The following is an 18921-nucleotide window of genomic DNA, read 5'->3' on the forward strand; positions in this document are numbered from 1 at the left end:
AGCTCCTTCATAATGAGAATTCCATATGTGCCGTGACAATTTGGCTTCCTTTGTATTCCAGCACAGTTTTATCAGCATGAAGCTCATAACAAGACACATGGTGTAAAGGTACCATCACACTCAGCGACGCTGCAGCGATATAGACAACGAGCCGATCTCTGGAGCATCGCTGTTTAGGTCGCTGTAGAGACGTCAAACACAGCAGCTCCAGAACGATGCAGGAGTGATCCAGTGATGTAACGGCGAGTCACTTATCGTTGTAGCTGGTTGTTAGCTCCATGTAAAACATTGCTGGCATCGTTGCTTTTGATGTAAAACATGACGATACACGCCGACCTGAGGACCAAATAAAGTTCTGGACTTCTAGCTCCGACCAGCGATGGCACAGCGGGATCCAGATCGCTGCTGCGTGTCAAACACAACGAGATCGCTATCCAGGACGCTGCAACGTCACGGATCGTTGTCGTTCTTATTGTAAAGTTGCTGAGTGTGACGGTACCTTAACACTAGGAGGGTCAGACAGGGCCGCAAAAGGGTATCAACCTAGTAGTAGGATCGGTATATGTGTATTTGTGCCAGCAGCAACACTGCCAGAGCCCTCCTGGGCTATCGGTTTGCATTCTTCTGACCAATGGTCAATACTGGAATACACTTGTATTGTTGAAAAATCTTCATATGTTACAAAGGATACCCTGACTGCTATAATCCTCAGACCCATTTTCAGACCTTACGCTGGTCGAGTGGGAACTAAATTCCTCCTGAGGCATAATAATGCCGGGGCTCATGTAGGCAGTTCATGGATAATGAAGACATTGATGCCATTAACAGGTCCTCATATTCTGCAGACCTTAATTCAATTATTAACCTCTTGGATATAATGAATCAGTACATCAAACACTACCAAGTAGCAGCCCATTTGTCCAGGAGGTCACTGTTTCCCTGATCCAGGCCTGGGAAGAGATCCCCAGGATACCATTCACTGTATCATTAGGAGCATGCCTAGAAGCTGTCAGGAGTGTATACAGTCATGTGAGGACATACATGCTACTGAGTCAAATGACATTATGAGTTATGCTCTGTCAGTTATGCTCAGACAGTTATTGTACTATCATACAAGTCATTCAAATTTGATTTGCCTGTGATTTCAATTTTTTAATTTGACTTTTTTGGGTGATTTGAAATCCAGTCCTCAAGTTGGTTGATGATTTTGGCTTCCAATGACTGTTGATACACATTTTGATCTTAAAAAATGGCAACATTTATGTCAGTCAAGACTTTTAGCTTGATTTAAAAGGCAGCAAACCTTTTTTTATATTTAATTAACATATAGGAATTGCAAAGTTATGAAGTTTCGCAATGTACTTCATTAGTTTTTCTTTGTTTTGTACTCTCCCAAATGACAGGTTGCAGTGCTGTTTAACATGATATAGAAAAACCCTGAAAGTATGTGTATCTACAGGGTTCATATTCCCAACCTGGAAGGATGGAGTGATAGTCCCCAAGAAAAAAACAGCAGTAAGATACAGTATCAATCAATTTGATATAGAAGTATGAATTGTATTATTCAAAAAGATAAAATATGGATAAACACTAACAAAACTTTACATTAAAATTAATGGATTAGTGGTGAGGACACAAATTCAAATGACGTCAACATGGAAAGTAATAAGAGCAAGTAGGATAATGCAGAGATAATAAACCCCTTTCCGACATTGGGCATAATAGTACACCCACAACGGAATCCCTCCATCCAGCCAATCCATCGGGATCCCAGCCCCCCGAAGAAGCATATGCGAAATGTGCATCGGGGCCACGAACATACACCAGGTCAACCTATCACATGGGTAAGCTACGTACTTTATCATGCTAGGTGACTTCCCTTCATTTAATGACCAAGTTATTTGTAGTTATACACATCCTGACCCTGATGTTTGGTAACGCTATGTGAACACTGGTTCAGCACATTGGTGTCATCTTGTGACCATAATTTATTATTGCTTATCAGTGTTTTTTTCCTACACCAGGTCATATGATACATATACACAACCGTCATATCTAAGATATGTGGAGGTATTGTTAATTATCCTTGCATTATCCTGCTTGCTCACATTACTGTCCATGGTGATTTCATGTGAATTTGTATCCTCACCACTGATCCATTAATTTTTATGTAATGTTTTGTTACTGTTTATCTGGGTATATCCATGTTCTATCTTTTTGAAAAATACAATTAATACTTTTATATGAAATCTACTATGATCTTTCTTGGGGACTATAACTTCAATGCTGTTTAATATTGCTAGTTCATGCTCCTTTAAAATCTCCTTTCAGCTGCTGCTCAGCCAAGATACCTACACTATTTACAAATAATCAAAATATGGGAATTCCCGTTACGGAGTTTCTCTGCTTTCCATTCACATACTTAGGGGAATTTCTGTACTCTGAGAGAAGGTAACAGAATACGTTAATTAAGTATATTATAAAAAGTAACGACTTAGCAATTCCTGCAGGATAACTACACTGACGAACTAACAGGTAACAATGGTTGGAACTTTTGACGTTCAGGCTCCATATCTCACCATCTACTACTGCTTCGAATTTGAGACTACCATCATTTTATAGAAAATCATCTTGGCTATCTCATGCATAAATTTGACTTGCAACTATTTAGCAATTAATTAGTTATGCAGATTCTTGTCTTGTCACAGCATTGTTACTGTTTTGCTCCTGGTGGTAGAAAAATTGTTTTCATCCTGTATACTACAAGTTACAATTAGTGTTAAGCATTCTGCAAATATCGGGTATCGGCCGATATTCGCTGTATCGGAGTTCCGATACTTTTGCAATATCGAATACCGGAATTGGAAGTTCCCATAATGCAATGAGCCAATTGAGGATCCTAAGAAGTGTGGGCACATCCTGTTAGGCATGTTAGCCATGTTAACTAATGGCATGGCTGTGATTGGCTGCTAAAATGATGTCATGATGATAATGGAGTGTGGGCAGTGCGTGGGCAGAGACTGCATGTCTGTGTGCGGGCGGGGTCTGTGCGTGACTGTGAGGGGTCTGTGCAGGCCTGCTGGGGGTCTGTATGGGCCTGCGGGGGGTCTGTGTGGGCCTGCTGGGGGTCTGTGTGGGCTGCCGAGGTCTGTGCGGGCCTCTCAGGGGTTGTGTGTGTGCAGGCATCGTCCGATGAGACTACAAGTCCCATCGGGCTTTGCCTGCTACAAAGACAGTGATTGACACATTAGCCAATGATGGGACAGAAGTAGTCCCATCATCCAGCTAATGTATTAAATGTAAAAAAACAAACATACATACTACATACATGCAACATACATACTACATACATACAACATACTACATACATACTAAATACATACAACATACATACAACATACATGCATAGAGCATACTACATACATACTACATACAACATACTACATACATTCTACATACATACATACAACATACAAAATATAAACAAGATACATACTACATACATACTACATACATACATACTACATACATACAACATACATACTGTTGTGAATTCTGTGGCAGAGCTCCCTCCTGTGGTCACAAGTGGTACTTCGGTTGATTCTCTCTGTGAGCTTCCGTTGGTGGAGGAAAGTGGTACTGCGGCTTCTGAGTTTCCTCCCTCAGGTGATTTGGTGAGGTCGTTAGGTGCTGCTCTACTTAACTCCACCTAGTGCTTTAATCCTGGCTTCCTGTCAATGTTCCAGTATTGGACTTGCTTTTTCCTGGATCGTTCCTGTGGCCTGCTGCTCTGCATAGCTAAGTTCTTCTTTGCTATTTTTGTTTGCTATTTTTTCTGTCCAGCTTGTCTATTTGTTTGCTGGAAGCTCTGGGACGCAGAGGGTGTACCTCCGTGCCGTTAGTTCGGTACGGAGGGTCTTTTTGCCCCCTTTGTGTGGTTTTGTAGGGTTTTGTGTAGACCGCAAAGTTACCTTTCCTATCCTCGCTCTGTTCAGATAGTCGTGCCTCACTTTGCTAAATCTATTTCATCTCTACGTTTGTCTTTTCATCTTAACTCACAGTCATTATATGTGGGGGGCTGCCTTTTCCTTTGGGGTATTTCTCTGAGGCAAGGTAGGCTTAATTTCTATCTTCAGGCTAGCAAGTTTCTCAGGCTGTGCCGAGTTGCATAGGGAGCGTTAGGCGCAATCCACGGCTGCCTCTAATGTTGTTGGAGAGGATTAGGGATTGCGGTCTGCAGAGTTCCCACGTCTCAGAGCTCGTTCTATTATTTTGGGGTTTTGTCAGATCACTGTGTGTGCTCTGACCTCTATGTCCATTGTGTTACTGAATTGGTTAACATAACAGTACAGGAAGCCAAAAGTACTAATGATTCTCAATAGAGGGAAAAAAGAAGTTCTGAGACCATTTTTTTTTCTCTGCACTGTGTTTTGCCTTTTTTTTCCCCTAGACATTTGGGTGGTTCAGGACACAGGTGTAGCAATGGACATTAAAGGTCTGTCTTCATGTGTGGATCAGCTCACGGCAAGAGTACAAAATATTCAAGACTTTGTGGTTCAGAATTCTATGTTAGAACCGAGAATTCCTATTCCAGATTTGTTTTTTGGAGATAGAACTAAATTTCTGAGTTTCAAAAATAATTGTAAACTATTTCTGGCTTTGAAACCTCCCTCCTCTGGTGACCCAGTTCAACAAGTTAGGATCATTATTTCTTTTTTGGGTGGCGACCCTCAGGACTGGGCGTTTTCTCTTGCGTCAGGAGATCCTGCATTAAGTAATATCGACGCGTTTTTCCTGGCGCTTGGATTGCTGTACGATGAGCCTAATTCAGTGGATCAGGCAGAGAAAAATTTGCTGGCTCTTTGTCAGGGTCAGGATGAGATAGAGGTATATTGTCAGAAATTTAGGAAGGTGCGCTCGCAGCGATTTTCAGAAAGGGTCTCTCTGAAGCCCTTAAGGATGTCATGGTGGGATTTCCTATGCCTGCTGGTCTGAATGAGTCTATGTCTTTGGCCATTCAGATCGGTCGACGCTTGCGTGAGCGTAAATCTGTGCACCATTTGGCGGTATTACCTGAGCTTAAACCTGAGCCTATGCAGTGCGATAGGACTTTGACCAGAGTTGAACGGCAAGAGCACAGACGTCTGAATGGGCTGTGTTTCTACTGTGGTGATTCCACTCATGCTATCTCTGATTGTCCTAAACGCACTGGGCGGTTTGCTAGGTCTGCCACCATTGGTACGGTACAGTCAAAATTTCTTCTGTCCGTTACCTTGATCTGCTCTTTGTCATCGTATTCTGTCATGGCATTTGTGGATTCAGGCGCTGCCCTGAATTTGATGGACTTGGAGTATGCTAAGCGTTGTGGGTTTTTCTTGGAGCCCTTGCAGTGTCCTATTCCATTGAGAGGAATTGATGCTATGTCTTTGGCCAAGAATAAGCCTCAGTACTGGACCCAGCTGACCATGTGCATGGCTCCTGCACATCAGGAGGTTATTCGCTTTCTGGTGTTACATAATCTGCATGATGTGGTCGTGTTGGGGTTGCCATGGCTACAAGTCCATAATCCTGTATTAGATTGGAAATCCATGTCGGTGTCCAGCTGGGATTGTCAGGGGGTACATGGTGATGTTCCATTTCTGTCAATTTCGTCATCCACCCCTTCTGAGGTTCCAGAGTTCTTGTCTGATTACCGGGATGTATTTGAGGAGCCCAAGTCCGATACCCTACCTCCGCATAGGGATTGTGATTGTGCTATCAATTTGATTCCTGGTAGTAAATTCCCAAAAGGCCGACTGTTTAATTTATCTGTGCCTGAGCACGCCGCTATGCGCAGTTATGTGAAGGAGTCCCTGGAGAAGGGGCATATTCGCCCGTCATCATCGCCATTAGGAGCAGGCTTCTTTTTTGTAGCCAAGAAGGATGGTTCGCTGAGACATTGTATAGATTACCGCCTTCTAAATAAGATCACGGTTAAATTTCAGTACCCCTTGCCGTTGTTATCTGATTTGTTTGCTCGGATTAAAGGGGCTAGTTGGTTCACCAAGATAGATCTTCGTGGTGCGTATAATCTTGTGCGAATTAAGCGAGGCGATGAATGGAAAACTGCATTTAATACGCCCGAGGGTCATTTTGAGTATCTAGTAATGCCATTCGGACTTGCCAATGCTCCATCAGTGTTTCAGTCCTTTATGCATGACATCTTCCGAGAGTACCTGGATAAATTCCTGATTGTGTACTTGGATGACATTTTGATCTTCTCGGATGATTGGGAGTCTCATGTGAAGCAGGTCAGAACGGTTTTTCAGGTCCTGCGTGCTAATTCTTTGTTTGTGAAGGGATCAAAGTGTCTCTTTGGTGTGCAGAAGGTTTCATTTTTGGGGTTCATCTTTTCCCCTTCTACTATCGAGATGGATCCTGTTGAGGTCCAGGCCATCCATGATTGGACTCAGCGTACATCTCTGAAGAGTCTGCAAAAGTTCCTGGGCTTTGCTAATTTTTATCGTCGCTTCATCTGCAATTTTTCTAGTATTGCCAAACCATTGACCGATTTGACCAAGAAGGGTGCTGATGTGGTCAATTGGTCTTCTGCTGCTGTGGAGGCTTTTCAAGAGTTGAAGCTTCGTTTTTCTTCTGCCCCTGTGTTGTGTCAACCTGATGTTTCGCTTCCGTTCCAGGTCGAGGTTGATGCTTCTGAGATTGGAGCAGGGGCTGTGTTGTCGCAGAGAGGTTCTGATTGCTCAGTGATGAAACCATGCGCCTTCTTTTCCAGGAAGTTTTCGCCTGCCGAGCGAAATTATGATGTGGGCAACCGAGAGTTGCTGGCCATGAAGTGGGCATTCGAGGAGTGGCGTCATTGGCTTGAAGGAGCTAAGCATCGCGTGGTGGTATTGACTGATCATAAGAACTTGACTTATCTCGAGTCTGCCAAGCGGTTGAATCCTAGACAGGCTCGTTGGTCGCTGTTTTTTGCCCGTTTTGACTTTGTGATTTCGTACCTTCCGGGCTCTAAAAATGTGAAGGCGGATGCTCTGTCTAGGAGTTTTGTGCCCGACTCTCCGGGTTTCTCTGAGCCGGCGGGTATCCTCAAGGAAGGAGTAATTGTGTCTGCCATCTCCCCTGATTTGCGGCGGGTGCTGCAAAAATTTCAGGCTAATAAACCTGATCGTTGTCCAGCGGAGAAGCTGTTTGTCCCTGATAGGTGGACGAATAAAGTTATCTCTGAGGTTCATTGTTCGGTGTTGACTGGTCATCCTGGAATCTTTGGTACCAGAGAGTTAGTGGCTAGATCCTTTTGGTGGCCATCTCTGTCGCGGGATGTGCGTACTTTTGTGCAGTCCTGTGGGATTTGTGCTCGGGCTAAGCCCTGCTGTTCTCGTGCCAGTGGGTTGCTTTTGCCCTTGCCGGTCCCGAAGAGGCCCTGGACGCACATTTCCATGGATTTTATTTCAGATCTTCCAGTTTCTCAAAAGATGTCAGTCATTTGGGTGGTCTGTGATCGCTTTTCTAAGATGGTCCATTTGGTACCCTTGTCTAAATTGCCTTCCTCCTCTGATTTGGTGCCATTGTTCTTCCAGCATGTGGTTCGTTTACATGGCATTCCAGAGAATATCGTTTCTGACAGAGGTTCACAGTTTGTTTCGAGGTTTTGGTGAGCCTTTTGTGATAGGATGGGCATTGACTTGTCTTTTTCCTCGGCTTTCCATCCTCAGACTAATGGCCAGACCGAACGAACCAATCAGACCTTGGAAACATATCTGAGATGCTTTGTTTCTGCTGATCAGGATGATTGGGTGTCCTTTTTGCCTTTGGCTGAGTTCGCCCTTAATAATCGGGCCAGCTCGGCTACCTTGGTTTCGCCATTTTTCTGAAACTCTGGGTTCCATCCTCGTTTCTCTTCAGGACAGGTTGAGTCTTCAGACTGTCCTGGTGTGGATACTGTGGTGGACAGGTTGCAGCAGATTTGGACTCAGGTAGTGGACAATTTGACCTTGTCCCAGGAGAAGGCTCAACGTTTCGCTAATCGCAAACGCTGTGTGGGTCCCCGACTTCGTGTTGAGGATCTGGTTTGGTTATCTTCTCGTCATATTCCTATGAAGGTTTCCTCTCCTAAGTTTAAACCTCATTTCATTGGTCCGTATAGGATTTCTGAGGTTCTTAATCCTGTGTCTTTTCGTCTGACCCTTCCAGATTCTTTTTCCATACATAACGTATTCCATAGGTCATTGTTGCGGAGATACGTGGCACCTATGGTTCCATCTGTTGACCCTCCTGCCCCGGTTTTGGTGGAGGGGGAGTTGGAGTATATTGTGGAGAAGATTTTGGATTCTCGTGTTTCAAGACGGAAACTCCAGTATCTGGTTAAGTGGAAGGGTTATGCTCAGGAGGATAATTCCTGGGTCTTTGCCTCTGATGTCCATGCTCCCGATCTTGTTCGTGCCTTTCATGTGGCTCATCCTGGTCGGCCTGGGGGCTCTGGTGAGGGTTCGGTGACCCCTCCTCAAGGGGGGGTACTGTTGTGAATTCTGTGGCAGAGCTCCCTCCTGTGGTCACAAGTGGTACTTCGGTTGATTCTCTCTGTGAGCTTCCGTTGGTGGAGGAAAGTCGTACTGCGGCTTCTGAGTTTCCTCCCTCAGGTGATTTGGTGAGGTCGTTAGGTGCTGCTCTACTTAACTCCACCTAGTGCTTTGATCCTGGCTTCCTGTCAATGTTCCAGTATTGGACTTGCTTTTTCCTGGATCGTTCCTGTGGCCTGCTGCTCTGCATAGCTAAGTTCTTCTTTGCTATTTTTGTTTGCTATTTTTTCTGTCCAGCTTGTCTATTTGTTTGCTGGAAGCTCTGGGACGCAGAGGGTGTACCTCCGTGCCGTTAGTTCGGTACGGAGGGTCTTTTTGCCCGCTTTGTGTGGTTTTGTAGGGTTTTGTGTAGACCGCAAAGTTACCTTTCCTATCCTCGCTCTGTTCAGATATTCGGGCCTCACTTTGCTAAATCTATTTCATCTCTACGTTTGTCTTTTCATCTTAACTCACAGTCATTATATGTGGGGGGCTGCCTTTTCCTTTGGGGTATTTCTCTGAGGCAAGGTAGGCTTAATTTCTATCGTCAGGCAAGCTAGTTTCTCAGGCTGTGCCGAGTTGCATAGGGAGCGTTAGGCGCAATCCACTGCTGCCTCTAGTGTTGTTGGAGAGGATTAGGGATTGCGGTCTGCAGAGTTCCCACGTCTCAGAGCTCGTTCTATTATTTTGAGGTTTTGTCAGATCACTGTGTGTGCTCTAACCTCTATGTCCATTGTGTTACTGAATTGGTTAATATAACAACATACTACATACTGTAGCGTGGCTAAAGGCTGTCTAATCGACGGGAGATATGTGTCACATAGATGGCTTGCCGCTGTGATGTAACTATAGCTACCTATATGTGTTTCAGGACCTGTGGTGATGTCACAACCACATGTCTGGTCATGTGATGGGTTCTGGGTGTGGTTAGACATATAAAAGAAAGCCTAATGCTTAACACAGAGGATATGTGTGGAGGTGCTAGCCTCCAGAGTGTGTTAAGGCTCCAGGACTGAGCCTGAAGGAATGGACACTTGGTTTTTGGAGCAATAAACCTTTGAACTTTTGTTGGAACCTGCCTCCTAAGTGTCAGCCATCGCACCTGAGTGAGTGAAACCCCTTACAATTGGTGGTAGACGTGCGGGCAGCGTTCCCAGTGGAGACATACGTCTTTTATTGAATGTCCTGGGTCAAGTCTGTTGTAAGCCAGCAAGCATTGCCGGGGAAAATGAAGGACCTACTGAAACACTTGATCCAGTCGCAGTCACAGCAGCAAGAGACCAACAGGCTGTTTATGCAGCAGTTGCAACAGAACCAGCAAGAGACCAACAAGCTGTTGATGCAGCAGGTGCAACAGAACCAGCAGGAGCAACAGCAGCAGATGCAGCTTCTGGCAACCGCCATCCAGGGCAAGACGAGCGCCCCAACTCCAGGTCTGGCTGATGACACCCACGTCCGGAAGACGTTAAGACGCGCATTGCAGAAAATGACCCCCGGGGATGATGTTGAGGCCTTCCTGACGGTGCTTGAGAGGGTCGCTGAGAGGGAGGGGAGAACCCCAGAAGGCATACTATGATTTGACCTTGCAGGATGCCAAAGAGTATCACAAATTGAAAGTCGAGATTCTTGCACGTTTGGGGGTGACACTGACTGTCAGGGCACAGCGAGTTCACTGCTGGGCCTATCACCGGGACAAACCGCCTCGCTCTCAAATGTTTGATCTGTTGCACCTGGTCCAGAAATGGCTGCAGCCAGAGTCATGTACACCTGCACAGATGGTGGAACGGGTGATGATGGATCGGTTTGTGCATTCCCTCCTGAGGTCCATACAGACTTGGGTTGCCCAGGGTGATCCCCAGAATGCCGATGAGCTGATCGGACTGGTTGAGAGATACCAAGGGTTGGAAGGCTCCTCCAGGAGGCAACCCATGCCGTACTGGGGGTCCCAGAAGGGAGCTGAGTCCCAAAAAGGGATGGCGCGTCCAAGGTCACAAAGGGTGGGGGAGGTGGTGCCCAAGGTCCCTACAGGTGATGTTATTTGTTGGAGGTGCCACGGGCAAGGACATATAGCTGCCCGTTGTTCCCAGACCACTGAGCAGATGGACTGCAGCATGGGACGCCGTTGCTCATACTATGCATATCCAGCCTGCGGTGTGAACTCTCCGCCCAACGAGGGACCTCAAGCGTGTCCCGTAAAGGTGAACGGTCGAGCAGTAATGGCACTGTTAGACTCAGGGAGCCTAGTGACCCTGGTGAGGGCCACTTTTCCTCTCCACCTGCTCCCGGGAAAGAAAGTCGGAGTGCGGTGCATACATGGTGATGCAAAGGACTACCCTATGGCCAGGGTGGACATTGAAATGGCATGTGGCACTGAGTCCCACATAGTCGGCGTCGTGCAGGACTTGTTGCACCCTATAATTATTGGCCGGGATTTCTGTTTGTTTTGGGATTTGTGGGGAAAATGTTCTGAGCTCCCTAGCAAGAGTAGGGAACCAATGAACCCTGGAAGGGTGTCACCACACCCAGAGTCAGACAGGTTTCCTTTTTGTGTTCTGGTTGGGGATGAGGAGGAAGTGTCCCCTGCATCTGACATTCTGGAGTTAGAGGTGACCAGTGAAAATTTTGGGACTGCCCAACATAGGGACCCCAGTTATTGACGGGGTGGTACAGGAGCCGGGGGCGGACACAAGATTTCCCCATTTTCTAATAAGTGGGGAGTTGTTGTACCGGGTCACGAAAATAAGGGAGGAGTTGGTAGAGCAGTTGGTAGTGCCGGGTCCATATAGACGGAAGGTGTTGGACATGGCCCATTCACACATCTTAGGTGGACACCTAGGGGTGGAAAAAACGCAGGAACGGGTTTTGCAGAGGTTCTATTGGCCTGGGTGTCACCGGGAAATAGTGAACTATTGCAGGTCCTGCCCAACATGTCAGCTAACTGCTCCCACTCCTCATTTCCGGAACCCCCTTGTGCCACTGCCCATTATTGAGGTGCCATTCGAGAGAATTGCCATGGACTTGGTCGGTCCCTTAGTTAAATCAGCCCAGGGCCATCAGTATATATTAGTCATCCTGGACTATGCCACACGCTATCCTGAGGCAATTCCCTTGAGAAATTCTTCCTCAAAGAGTATAGCTCGCGAGTTGCTCCATGTCTTTTCCCGGACAGGTCTGCCGAAGGAGATCCTGACTGACCAGGGGACACCTTTCATGAGCAAGGTGATGGGGGAATTATGCAAAGCCCTGAAAATCTCCCAGTTGAGGACCTCGGTGTACCATCCCCAGTCAGATGGCCTTGTTGAGAGATTTAACAATACACTGAAGAGCATGCTGAGAAAAGCTATAGAGAAAGACGGTAGAGACTGGGATTGTCTCTTACCCTATCTGATGTTTTCCATTCGTGAAGTTCCACAGGCCTCCACAGGGTTCTCACCGTTTGAGCTTCTATATGGCCGACATCCGCGAGGACTTCTGGATATAGCCAAGGAAACCTGGGAAGCCGAAGTCACGCCCCACAGAAGCGTCATTGAGCATGTGGCCCTGATGCAGCAGAGGATTGCAAAGGTGATGCCTATCGTGAAAGAACACCTCCTCCAGGCACAAGAAGCTCAAGCCAGAGTCTACAACCGGTCTGCAAGAGTGAGGCAGTTCAATCCGGGAGACCGAGTTCTTGTGTTAGTTCCGACGGTGGAAAGCAAGTTCTTGGCCAAATGGCAAGGGCCTATGAGGTTGTCGAGAAACTTGGTGAAGTAAATTATAAAATTCACCAACCAGGAAGACGGAAACCATTCCAAGTATACCATGCAAACCTCATCAAGCCGTGGCAAGATAGAGAGCTGACAGTAACTCCATCGTTGTTAAGCAACCCAGAAGGAGAGGTTGGAGCGGTTACTATAGCGGAGATGCTATCGAAGACCCAGAAACAGCAGTGCTGGGAGTTACTCCAGAAAAACAAGGACCTGTTTTCTGAGTTGCCTGGGTACACAAAGGTCATAGAGAATGAGGTCCTGACAGAGCCACATGTGTGCATGAACGTGAAGCCCTATAGAATTTCTGAGGCCCGTCGAGACGTAGTCTCCAAGGAAGTGGAGCGTATGTTGAAGCTTGGAGTCATTGAGGAATCCAAGAGCGGTTGGTCGAGCCCAATTGTCCTGGTCCCAAAACCTGATGGGGAGTGGAGATTTTGCAACGACTATAGGAAGTTGAATGAGGTCTCCAAGTTTGACGCATATCCCATGCCCCGCGTTGATGAGCTCATCGAAAGGCTTGGGCCCGCCAGGTACATAACCACCTTGGATTTGACGAAGGGGTATTGGCAGATCCCTATGGCACAGGAAGCCAAGGAGAAGACGGCGTTTTCTACACCAGATGGATGCTTCCAGTATGTCCGGATGCCATTTGGCCTACAGGGAGCTCCGGCCACCTTCCAAAGGGCTATGGATAGAATCCTTGCACCCCACAAGGCATACGCTGCTGCGTACCTGGATGATATCGTCATCTTTAGCCCGGACTGGGAGAGTCATCTGGAAAAGGTCCAAGCGGTGTTTGATGCTATAAGAGAGGCGGGGTTTACAATAAACCCGAAGAAGTGTGCCTTGGGTAAAGAAGAAGCTAAGTACCTTGGATATATAGTGGGTCATGGAGAAATAAAACCCCAAATCAGTAAAGTCAAGGCAATTCAAACATGGCCAAGACCAGTTTCCAAAAAGCAAGTTAAAGCCTTCTTGGGAATCGTGGGATATTACAGGAGGTTCATCCCAAACTTCGCCACGATGGCTGCGCCTCTGATTGATCTGCTAAAAGGGACAAAATCAGTAATGATTAAATGGTCCGAAGAAACAGAGTTAGCCTTCCAAGAGATGAAAGAGGCTCTGTGTAAGCAACCCGTTCTGATGGCCCAAAACTTCAAGAAAGAGTTTATTCTTCAGACAGATGCCTGAGATGTTGGGGTAGGAGCAGTCCTTTCCCAAGAACTACACGGGGAGGAGCATCCTGTTCTCTATCTGAGTAGGAAGCTGTCCTCATCTGAAAAGAACTACTCAGTCGTAGAGAAGGAGTGCTTGGCCATAAAGTGGGCGGTGGACACATTACGGTACTATCTGCTGGGACATAAATTTAGACTGATATCCGACCATGCCCCACTTAGGTGGATGAGGGAAACGAAGGGTAGAAATGCTAGGGTCACCCGTTGGTTCTTAACCCTGCAGGACTTCTGTTTCCATGTGGAACATAGGGCCGGAAAGCTGCACGGTAATGCTGATGCCCTGTCAAGAATCCCTTGTCTAGTGGGGGAAAAGTGCCAAGCCCCACAGCTTTAGGCAGAGGGGGAGGTATGTAGCGTGGCTAAAGGGTGTCAAATCGACGGAAGATATGTGTCACATAGATGGCTTGCCGCTGTGATGTAACCATAGCTATCTATATGTGTTTCAGGACCTGTGGTGATGTCACAACCACATGTCTGGTCATGTGATGGGTTCTGGGTGTGGTTAGACATATAAAAGAAAGCCTAATGCGTAACACAGAGGATATGTGTGGAGGTGCTAGCCTCCAGAGTGTGTTAAGACTCCAGGACTGAGCCTGAAGGAATGGACACTTGTTTGTTTTTTTTGCCTGAGCTAAAGGCTATTTGTTTTCTGTTTATGCTAACTGGTTTTTGGAGCAATAAACCTTTGAACTTTTGTTGGAACCTGCCTCCTAAGTGTCAGCCATCGCACCTGAGTGAGTGAAACCCCTTACAATACATACATACAACATACTACATGCATACAGAGAAAAACACAAACATACATACTACATACTACATACATACAACATACTACATACATACTACATACATACAACATACATACTACATACATACAACAAACATACATGCAACATACATGCAACATACATACTACATACATACTACATACATCATACATAAAACATACAACATACAGTACATACATACAACTTACTACATACATTCTACATACATACTACAAACAACATACTACATACATACTACACACATACTACATACATACAACATACATACTGCATACATACTACATACATACATACTTCATACATACAACATGCATACAACATACATACATGCAACATACATACATAGAACATACTACATACATACTACATACATACATACAACATACTACATGCATACTACATACATACTACATACATGCAGAAAAAAACACAAACATACATACTACATACTACATGCATACTACATACAACATACTACATACATACTACATATAACATACACCATACATACTACATATATACAACATACATACTACATACATACAACATACAACATACATACAACATACATACATACAACATACTACATACATTCTACATACATACTACATACAACATATGACATACATACTACATACTACATACAACATACATAGTACATACATACAACATACATACTACATACATACAACATACATGCTACATACATACATACAACATACATACTACATACATACAGTCATGACCAAAAGTATTGACACCCCTGCAATTCTGTCAGATAATACTCATTTTCTTCCTGAAAATGATTGCAAACACAAATTATTTGGTATTATTATCTTCATTTAATTTGTCTTAAATGAAAAAACACAAAAAGAATTGTCCTAAAGCCAAATTGGATATAATTCCACACCAAATATGAAAAAGGGGGTGGACAAAAGTATTAGCATTGTTCGAAAAATCATGTGATGCTTCTCTAATTTGTGTAATTAACAGCACCTGTAACTTACCTGTGGCACCTAAAAGGTGTTGGCAATAACTAAATCACACTTGCAGCCAGTTGACATGGATTCAAGTTGACTCAACCTCTGTCCTATGTCCTTGTGTGTACCATATTGAGCATGGAGAAAAGAAAGAAGTCCAAAGACCTGTCTGAGGACTTGAGAAACCAAATTGTGGGGAAGCATGAGCAATCTCAAGGCTACAAGTCCATCTCCAAAGACCTGAATGTTCCTGTGTCTACCGTGTGCAGTGTTATCAAGAAGTTTAAAGCCCATGGCACTGTGGCTAACCTCCCTAGATGTGGACGGAAAAGAAAAATTGACAAGAGATTTCAACGCAAGATTGTGCGGATGTTGGATAAAGAACCTCGACTAACATCCAAACAAGTTCAAGCTGCCCTGCAGTCCGAGGGTACAACAGTGTCAACCCATACTATCCGTCGGCATCTGAATGAAAAGGGGCTGTATGGTAGGAGACCCAGGAAGACCCCACTTCTTACCCCGAGACATAAAAAAGCCAGGCTGGAGTTTGCCAAAACTTACCTGAAAAAGCCTAAAACGTTTTGGAAGAATGTTCTCTGGTCAGATGGGACAAAAGTAGAGCTTTTTGGGCAAAGGCATCAACATAGAGTTTACAGGAGAAAAAAAGAGGCATTCAAAGAAAAGAACACGGTCCCTACAGCCAAACATGGTGGAGGTTCCCTGATGTTTTGGGGTTGCTTTGCTGCCTCTAGCACCTGACTGCTTGACCGTGTGGCGTTATGAAGTCTGAAGACTACCAACAAATTTTGCAGCATAATGTAGGGCCCAGTGTGAAAAAGCTGGGTCTCCCTCAGAGGTCATGGGTCTTCCAGCAGGACAATGACCCAAAACACACTTCAAAAAGCAGTAGAAAATGGTTTGAGAGAAAGCACTGGAGACTTTTAAGGTGGCCAGCAATGAGTCCAGACCTGAATCCCATAGAACACCTGTGGAGAGATCTAAAAATGGCAGTTTGGAGAAGGCACCCTTCAAATATCAGGGACCTGGAGCAGTTTGCAGCTATGGAGGGTTACCAATATTAAAACTTAGCTTTTAATAGACGAATCTAAAATATACGAACCCAATAAACAAACACAAATACATATATAAAGTGCTCAAAATAACCAGTGCTCAAAAAATAAAAGAATGGAACAGTCTCACCATTCAGGACGGACACATCAATATGGTCAATACTTCAGCCGGTGAGGCGATGGAGAGTCAATGTCCAGGGGAAAGTAAGTGGGTTAGGGCACAGAAGTACTATCTACCCTGGAACCCCTGTGTAACTCCTGTCCTTACAAGGACAGGCCCCAAATGGACCCTGCTATGGACAACCACCAAATATATGTATGTGGACAAATAAACTTCTTCAGGGAGAACAAAGTGACAAGTGATGTGAGTATGTACTCTATGTTATATGTACTGTATGTCTATATGTATGTAATGTATGAATGTATTGTATGTAGTATGTATGTAGTATATATGTAGTATGTATTTGTAGTATATATGTAATATGTATGTAGAATGTATGTATGTTGTATGAATGTAGTATGCATGTATGTATGTAGTATGTATGTTGTCTGTATGTATTATGTTGTATGTATGTATTTATGTAGTATGCATGTATGTTGTATGTAGTATGTATGTAGTATGTATGTTGCATGTATGTAATATGTATGTATGTTGTATGTATGTAGTATGTATTTGTAGAATGTATGTAGTATGTATGTAGTATGTTTGTATGCTGTATGTATGTAGTATGTATGTATGTATGTAGTATGTATGTATGTTACATGTATGTAGTATGTTGTATGTATGTAGTATGTTGTATGTATGTATTATGTTGTATGTATGTTGTATGTATGCTGTTTGTATGTAGTATGTATGTGTGTAGTATGTATGTGTGTAGTATGTATGTATGTATGTATGTAGTATGCATGTAGTATGTATGTAGTATGTATCTATGTAGTATGTTGTATGTATGTTGTATGTATGTGCTATGTATGTAGTATGTTGTATGTAGTATGTATGTGTTTTTTTTACATTCAACACATTAGCCGGATGATGGGACTACTACTGTCCCATCATTGGCTAATGTGTCAATCACTGTCATTATAGCAGGAAAAGCCCGATGGGACTTGTAGCCCCATCGGACGATGCCTGCACATACCCGCACAGACCCCTGGCAGCCCGCACAGACCCCAAAGAGGCCCGTACAGACCCCCGGCAGGCCTGCACAGACCCCCGGGCAGGCCTGCACAGACCCCCGAGAGGCCCGTATAGACCCCCGACAGGCCCGTACAGGCCCTGCCAGGCCCGCACAGACCCCTGAGAGGCCCGTAAGGCCCCGGCAGGCCCGCACAGACCCCGAGAGGCCCGTACAGGCCCCGGCAGGCCCGCACAGAACCACAAGAGGCCCGTACGGGCCCCGGCAGGCCCACACAGACCCACGAGAGGCCCATACAAACCCCCGACAGGTCCGCACAGACCCCCGAGAGGCCCGTAAGACCCCACCCGCACTCACAGACACGCCCAGTCTCCACCCATGCACCACCCACACTCTTCCCCCCTCCCAAGCTGGATGTGCAAGGAAAGAAAGGGTTTATTTTAATTCCGATATTTGTGTCCATTGACTTGCATTGGTTTCCAGTATCGGAATCGGCAATACCCGATATTTTTGGGGTATTGGTCCGATCCAATCCGATCCGATATTTCCCGATATTGGAAGGTATCGCTCAACACTAGTTACAACCTTTTCTCAAATTCACATCATTTTATATGAACCAATAAGTTTAGTTACTCTAGTGCATTTATACTGGTAGGTATTGCATTATTATGTCCCCTAAACATTTGTTAAAATAAAGAAAAAGGGGACAATCCCACTGCAGATGCAAAGTGTCTCAGTAAATAAATGGAAGCTGGTCACTGAAAGGCTTCAGTCATACAGCTTTAACATAGGACATACAGTATGTCTTGGTCCAAACACATGTATTATGACTCAAAGTAACTATTGTAGGGATTACTAAAAATGCTACAATGTGCTCAAATAACGGCCATCTGAGCGAGGCCTTACAATGAGAAGTGACAACAGAAATCTCATATTGTGGATTTGTGTTTACAATTACTGTGAATATCTAAAATCAATTATTTTTTTAGATATAGTTTGTGGACTCCTAAATGTAAAAAAAATGATAAAAGTTATACTTTTTTAATGTTTTTTTACATCACTTTTTAATGGTGATTAAAAATTGTGCTCTATTTTATCTAATAGCAGCTACACCGCTTTCCTTTCACAAGATCAAACATTTCATAAAGTACACTACATTCAACATGTCTGCAACCACTTAGCACATTTATCCTGGGCATATATCTCTAAGGCAATGTAAATAACTTCACAGGCAAAGCTCTATGTGTGTTTAGTATTTGTACCACTGACCCTTCCTATGAAGCCTTTCTTTAATCAAAGATGAAAGGCTTAAATTCATTTTCTACACACTTATTTCCAATCCACTTACTGTCTTCTCCTGACACCCACACCGCATGTTTCAACTTTAATACAAGTTGTAACTACTATG

General features: G+C 44.6%; 1 protein-coding gene across 1 annotated transcript in view; it reads right to left on the bottom strand.

Moving 5' to 3' along the window:
- SUGCT (succinyl-CoA:glutarate-CoA transferase) overlaps positions 1-18921 on the bottom strand; it is a 1605135-nt gene that overhangs the window by 913410 nt on the left and 672804 nt on the right. The gene's annotated exons all lie outside the window — the stretch shown is intronic.

This window comes from Ranitomeya imitator, chromosome 6 (genome assembly GCF_032444005.1).
Source record: "Ranitomeya imitator isolate aRanImi1 chromosome 6, aRanImi1.pri, whole genome shotgun sequence".
Taxonomy (NCBI): Eukaryota; Metazoa; Chordata; class Amphibia; order Anura; family Dendrobatidae; genus Ranitomeya; species Ranitomeya imitator.